The sequence below is a fragment of the Gavialis gangeticus genome, unplaced genomic scaffold (genome assembly GCF_001723915.1).
Source record: "Gavialis gangeticus isolate Ggan-Ray unplaced genomic scaffold, GavGan_comp1, whole genome shotgun sequence".
Classification (NCBI taxonomy): Eukaryota; Metazoa; Chordata; order Crocodylia; family Gavialidae; genus Gavialis; species Gavialis gangeticus.
In genome coordinates, this window is record NW_017729001.1 from 22045085 (window position 1) to 22052504 (window position 7420).

General features: G+C 41.4%; 1 long non-coding RNA gene across 1 annotated transcript in view; it reads left to right on the forward strand.

The window, feature by feature from the left end:
- The window catches only part of LOC109290658, a 13828-nt gene extending 12854 nt beyond the window's left edge, over positions 1-974 (forward strand). The window contains exon 3 of the long non-coding RNA XR_002095647.1: positions 349-974. This is a non-coding gene — a long non-coding RNA (uncharacterized LOC109290658). The remainder of the gene's footprint in view (positions 1-348) is intronic.
- The last annotated feature ends 6446 nt before the right edge of the window (positions 975-7420 follow it).

Sequence of the window (7420 nt, forward strand, 5' to 3'; positions counted from 1 at the left end):
GTTGCTAAAGAGAACTTGTGTAAACTCAGAACACAGGCACAATTCTTGGCCTTTTCCCCCTATATTCCATCTTGTATTCCGATCACGCACCACTGCGACACCACTGCACCAATCCACTGCATTAATCTTGGCCTTAAACGGGCTGACTGGCAAAGCAAACTGTGTGTATATATCATCTTTCAAACTTAACAAGTTAAAGGGAGAGAGGGTGGTGGTAGGTGGGGAGGAGTGTGGGGGGCGGGGACCTGCATTCTGAATATAAAATATAGGAGCTGAGCTTAGTAAGGGAATTTGATTTTCCAGCAGTTCTTTCTTTATCTTCTTTTTTTTTTTTTTCCCCTTCTCCAGGTGAAACGTATTAAACTGCTGATTTTGCAAAAGACATGCTTTCTGTGCACCAGAGGGTAACCTGCCATTGCAGTCTGCACTGTGGAGAAAACAGTGCTATTAGCAGAAGACGTTTTATCTGCATTGAGAGAGTGGCTACAATTTAGAATTTGTTTTTACAGCTTAAAAGAATAAAGCATTTATAAGAACAGTTGTTCTTCTCTTCAGAATGCAATCATAACTTTAAACTGCAAAAGGAGTAAAGCCATTAAAGAAACACTTTCTTCTGTGTCAGAAGGTTAAGTGTGTAACAGCTTGCCATTGTTTTTTCATTTCTGGTCTGCTGGGTTATTTGATATGTAAGTTGTGGGTGTTTTTTTATACCTCCTTTCTATATTTTAAAATTAGAATTGCTTTGGGAAATGATCCAACTGCTTCCCATTTCAGAAAACCAGCTTTCATCAACTCACACTGACTAAATTAGATGGGTGAATTAGGGTTCCTTGCTTGTTGGTCTACCATTAATGCTCAGGGAGATGTGAAATGCTCTAGTTCAAACCAACTTTCTCATTCTTATGTTATTTAAATAGCATTCTCATTTCAGATAATCTGCACTGTTACAACGGATTGAAATATCATTACGATGGATGTTTCAAAACACTTTGATCTGCTCGGGTCTCTTCCAACCCTACTAACTATGAAACTTTCAAAAGCATGATGTAGCTCCTACCAGCACTGTGGTAGTTTAAAAACAACACTCAAAGGAGGAGTACACGAAAGAACAGATTTTTGTACCCAAGGAATTTCTGGATGCTCTCTGTACATCGACTGGCTCCGATTTAAGCAAAACTGTGGCTTAAGGGATATATTTAACTGCTTTTAGACAATGATCAAGTGTCCTTGGGTATGCAAGGAAAGATGGTGGTCAAATCATGGGATTAGGAACTCTGTTACATCAAAGTAGCTTTCACAGAGCTTTGTAGGACTGTAGCGAGGCCTCTGGCTCAGACATTGGCCTGACTCTCCATAAGTTATATGACATTGATAAATGTTTTTCAATTTCTGGCACATCAAGAGCTTCCAGAAGATGACCCTGAATAAGTGTTTCACCTATGTGAAATTCCCACGTCTTCCACTAACTACTCTTACGCATAGCACCTGAGATAAGGCAGTTCTCTTCACTTGAGGGATCCTTGTTCCCCATAGACATGCTTCTTGGTGCCACAAAGGGCCCGACACTGCTTCCTCTGATTCAAAAAGGGTTAAAAACGTTTTGAGGCAGAGCTTGTAAATAATGAAGGTATTAGACAGCAAGTCCATCTCTTAAATGCCTGTGCCATTTTTACATGAGAACATATAAGTTAATGGATCTTTCAGGCTACATGAAAACTCATACTAAATCTGATCTTTAATTCTCAGATCTCACAAAAGTTATGCATATGAGTCTCCCTTTGACTGTGGTGCAACCATTGAGGTTTGAAGGTAAGCACACACTTAGACTCTGCTGCAGCAGGGTCTAACACTATCTGTATGCATGACACACATGTGACACCTTCCACGAGCAAGCAGGTAAGTCACTTCTCAGGGACTGCCACACTTGTTTTTAGAGTCTAAAGAAACAGTTTAGGGATTATTTAAAAAACCACCAACACAGCCCCCTGCCTTAACTCTTCATTTAAAATACTCTCAAATCTGAAAAAGTTTTGTCTGGGTTAGTGTGACAATGCATACTTTTCAACCAATAGATGAAAGCTCAGAGCTTGCAATCGGCATAATTTAGCAATTGTTTTTGTGTAAGGTCTAGATTTTATCCTTTCATCTGGAAAGAAGTCACTTCCCTGGTGTGCGTGTATGTGTCGCTCATGCTCTGTCTCTTATTTTATATTCTCTCCTGTTATTGCCCAACTTGCTACTTGACATCCTTATGCTTGCTGGCACTTGCTAATCTGTGATTTGCATTGCTATATAATGCAATTCAAAGGAAGGCAGACTAGAAATTTACACCACAGACATCAATGATGATGCTATGTCAATTTACATCAGGGAAGGAAGTGGTCCCACATGAATCCCTGCAATTAATAATGTCATGCTTTGTGATCTGTTGTTTTCAGCTAAGCAAAAATGTAAGGACTGTAAAGTCGACTTAATTATGATATGCATATTAAAACACCAGCATAACAGTATTTACTATGCAAAATGTAGTCAATTTTCTGCTGAAGTAAACAATCATTTTAAAACCTATTTGAAGCAAAAAGTTTATTCTTGAATTAATGACTTGCAGTTCTTTCCTATTGCACCAGTGACATAAGAGACTTATGAAGAATTCTAGGGCCTGCTCCCATTCCCAAAGAAGCCAACTGGATTTGGGGCTGGGATTCTTTAGTACACAGCACTTTAAAAAGTAAAGCTCTTTTATAGTGCCTTTTTCACTGCTAGGCTTTTACACTGCTCATAAGTCACTTTCTGACAACACAAAGTAAAATGGACTTATTGCTAGGGAACCCTTACCTTTTACATGCAAGCTACAAAGGCACGTTGAGAAAAATGGGGTAGAGTGACAACAAATGAAGCAAATGCCGGCCTATTTTACAGACAAGCAGAAGTAGCGTCTGTATTCATTCATCCTATGGGTGTCATTCCTCCTCCTGGCAGTAGCCTGGCACAAGCCCTGAAAACAATCCGAGAGAGATGAATGGCCTTGGGTTGGCCTCTTGCACACAGATAAATTTTGCCCTCAGCATTGCTGCTACAATAGCAGAGCTCATGCTTCCAACTCTTATCAGGTAATCTGAAATGGGAAGGTTGCTTTGTTTTGGCATTCCTTGTGTGCTCTGCCATTGCCTTCACCATAACACCCTTGCCTCCAGCATTTGTTATAAGCATTGGGGTTTTAACAATGAGAAACTGTACTCATTACCAGGTATTTTGTGACCATTCTGTCTTGATGCTTGGATTCACCTGCTGAAAGCACTCCCAGTCTCCCTGAAACATCCACTGGTGGTTGCCTGTGTAGCAATTTGCTGTTTAATGGCACCATCCCAATGTTCCTTTCCTGCAAAGGATGGTTAATTAAAGTCTTGGATTCATGGTCTGTGAAGATAACTACCAGCTTTAGGCAGGATCTTTTCAATCAGTCTCTCCCCAGTTGGTAGCCTTTCCTCTTCAGTAATGAGGAAAGCTTTGTTGGAAGACTGCCTTGTATGCCTACTAGAGTTGGTTGAAACAATAACGTTGGGTTCGATTCCCTGAAGTGTTTTGCAGAGCTCCACAATTTTAGGAGAAGAGGAATATATAGGTATGGTGCCAAAGATGACTGTAAAACTTAGATCTCTCTCTTTGTTAGCTTATCAAAAAGAAGGCTGAGAAGTGATTTGATTTTTTTAAAGTGTGTGAGTATCTTCATAAAGGGAAAATGCCAGGTCCCACAGGGTTCTTTTATTTAGCAAAGAAAGGTATAACTAGAACCAATGGATTTGTCTGCCTTAGGCCTGTAGCGATATTAAAAAAAAAATCAGGCATCGATAACAGTGAATGTGATTAATCACTAGCGTAAGGTGCTAAAAGGAAGGGGTACATTTTCTGTCTCCTGGTATCTTCAAATCAAGCCTAGATGCCTCTTGAGAATTTTATTTTTCTCATAAAAAAAATTATGATTCGACCAAGCCTAAATGATGTGGCTTGAACTAGGGGGAAGATATGTGTTCCTTATCTTGACCTATACAGTGGAGAGATGGTTATTCGCTATGGGACACTGGAATGTGGGTCAGCATATCTTTCCAGGGCAGCAGCTAGCAGAGGAACTCCTTTCTGTAGCTGGCAAGCAACCTCCAAAGTTTTTTAATAAAAATTGGTCTTATGCTTTAGGCTATTTATTACTTCCTTCAGTTCTGATAGCACAGGGGAAGAATGGCATATTTACTGTATCAATACATGATACCAGCTCTTTGTTTAGAGAAATATTGTTTATCAGAGCAGTAGCTGACTGCACTAACTGGCAACTTTTCTCATTTATTTATGTGATAAATAGTAGCAGTCTTTCTGCAGTCAGCCAGATGCAGCTTTCTGTGCTGTTTTGTCCTTTGTACAGAATAATGAAATGTAATGTTTGGACCAGCTTTATGAATAGGGCATACCCAGCCATACAAGGCTAGTTTTCCAACCGCTGAAGAATGTTGTCTATTATGAGGTATGCGTCATTGTCTACGCGAACAACAAGGACTCCCAGACTTATCAAATGAAATATGTGATGCCCTTTCAACAGAGATTAAGCCAATGTTCAAAGAGTATTGGCATTTCTATGGGGAAGCATGACATACATTTTAAATACAAACATTTTCTTGTAGACAATTACCCCCCTTTATTATTTAATTACTGCTATTACTGTAGCACACGGATATAACACTGTCTATTCACAGAGTAAGAAACAATCTCTCCTCTCAGGAGGCCAGCCAAAGGAAAGGAAGGTTTAATTACCTCCTCATACCGATGTTGAATAGAGGCTGAGAGAGATTAAGTGTCTCACCCAAGGGCACACTGGGAGTCTGTAGCAGAACTGGGCACCAAGGATTCCTTGAGTCTTGCTTTGGTATCTTAATTGCAAGACTCCCTCTTGATTTATTGCTCACTAAATCTGGGGCTGATTCCCACTGCTGCATCTGCTCACTAAAATGCAACAACTCTGAGAGCTTTAGACAGGATCTGGTAAGGGGCCAGTTTAATTATTGGCACAAGTGGATACAGCCCCCTGGAAGCCAGTGGAGCTTCTGCCATGACCCCTCTGCAGTCAGGCTTGTGCTAGGAAAGCTGGTTTTGATTTGGGACTAGCAGCGAGGCCTCTAAAGGAGGGTGCCACCCAGAGTGGGCTGAGAGCTGTGTGCTGAAGTGTTTCTTCGGAGCTTTACCCTGTAACACGTAGAGGTGACTTTGAGTTGGGGGGTCAGCAGGTTGCAAGGCATCGCATTTTCTTTCCCACTGAGCTGCAAAAGACTTGTCAGCTGTTTAGCTCAGAGCACCAGGGTTAAGAAGAAACTGTTCAATAAGCAACTTTAAGAAGCCCACAAAAATGATGACTACTGAATCTCTGAGATGAGGCTGTGACCGCAAGCTGAATTTCGCTCCAAAAGTTTGGAGCTCCTTTGGGCTCTGACCCCTTCATTCAGGAATAGGTCAGCCATTAGCTTGGCTGAACTTGACCATTCTCTTTCATGTGAACTCTGGAGTTGTAGCTAATGCACTAGAATTAGAGAGCTGAGTTCAGTTCCCAGCTCTGCCACAGTCTCTTGTGTAACCTCTGGTAAAGCACTTAGGGCACTTTGTCTCCACTGCAACAATTAGCTTAAGTTAGTGCACTCAAGTTATTCCTCCTAAGCCAGCTTGTGTGGGTGACACACGGGTAGGGAGTGCTCAAACTAGACCACGATTACATTAGCACAATGATTGCATTAGGAGTCACGGCTTAGTCTGATGTGTCTTCACTGCAATTGTCAGATCAAGCATCAGCAGCACTTGAACTTTAATCTCCTCTCTCCTGGAGCTAATGGGTTCAAGCATGACTTAGATAAAGATCGTTGTATGTGGGCAGGAGCTGGGTTTGGACAAAATTTGCACTAATAATTCAATGAGGTCCAGCCGTTAGTCACTCTGTGCCTTATTCTCCCCATTGATAAAATACGAAGTGAACTTGTCTGTCTCATGTTTTTTGGGCAAATAAACTTGTTATGGATGGTGGCAGACAAGATTTTTCAGGTAAATGTATAATATCTTTTATTAGGCCAACTAAATAGATGGAAAAATTTGTTGTTTACTAGCTTTTAGGCACAAACACCCTTCTTCAGGCATAGGAGAGTCTGCTGGGATTTGTGTGGTCTCCTGGGTGGAATAAAAGTTTAAGCCAATAGGCAAAATGCAGGCCTGTGAAAATGCAAATGCACGATGGGGAAGATTGGTGGGGATGTGAGTTAATAGGTGTGAGACAGGCGGGGAGAGAAACACCAGCAGACTTTCCCTATGCATGAAGAAGGGCGTTTGTGCCCAAAAGCTTGTAAAGAGCAAAGTTTCTGACCGTTTAGTTGGTCTAATAAAAGATATCACATTTACCCAAGGAACCTCTTCTTCCTATGTCCTTAGCCCAAAGTGGCTATAACCAGCACCCTTAAATTATGGATGGTGGTGCATACAGTGGTAGTAGCAGGAGCTCTGCTGGCTGTAAGGGCAGGGGGACAGGGTAGGACCTGGCCCAAAGATTTCCTGGTCCATGGCTGAGCCTCCTCTGCCTTGCCTCAGTCCATATCAAAATTAATAATTAATGCTACAATAGGTGTATCCAATTATCCATCTCTTATTTAGTGCATTTTCTTAATATCCTTAGCTCAAACAAAAAGGAAAAAAACAAAACAAAAACAACCAACACTTGACAGCAGCAAGAAATAACATCTTGAGGAAAAACATGTACACACAATGTGCCAAGCAGGCCAAGGATTTCTTCATATGAGAAAGTTTGACAAGGAACTTCATTATTCTTCCACCAAGCAGCTGCTGTGCTTAGTAATTAGGCAGAGAAATGAAAAGATTTCATTTTGGAGTTTTATGTTTTTAATGCACCAGTGGAGGAGCAGAGACACCAAAAGCAAATAGGAACAGGAGACGTTGCTTGATCTTGGGGAAACCTCCCTGCTGAGCAAGCTAGCTCGCCTGATAACTATGGGTGTCAAGTTTGTAAATCTACTGAGAATTTCCTGGCTTTCTCTTTAAATGATACTGACTTGGATCAACTCCCTCCCCCTGCTGTGAGATGCTTCCAAAAGCTGAGGTTTTTCTCTTTCCCTCATCTTCCCAGCAGTGTTCCCTTCTCTAGTATAAAAGTGAAAGTATTGCACACTTTACCAAAATAGGTCTCCATGCTACAATACTTATGCTTAAGCAATGCTTACGCTTGTCTTCATTGTGACTACTGATTTGCTTAAAGTCAAGAAGCATGAGTTTTTATGGTGATGTCTTTGCTGTCACTTCACGACCACCCTCCAGGCCTGGGAGCCGTGAGTTGCAGGTAAAAGAGGATTCCCACAGGGGAGGGAAGTCATCCCCCCCCCCCCCC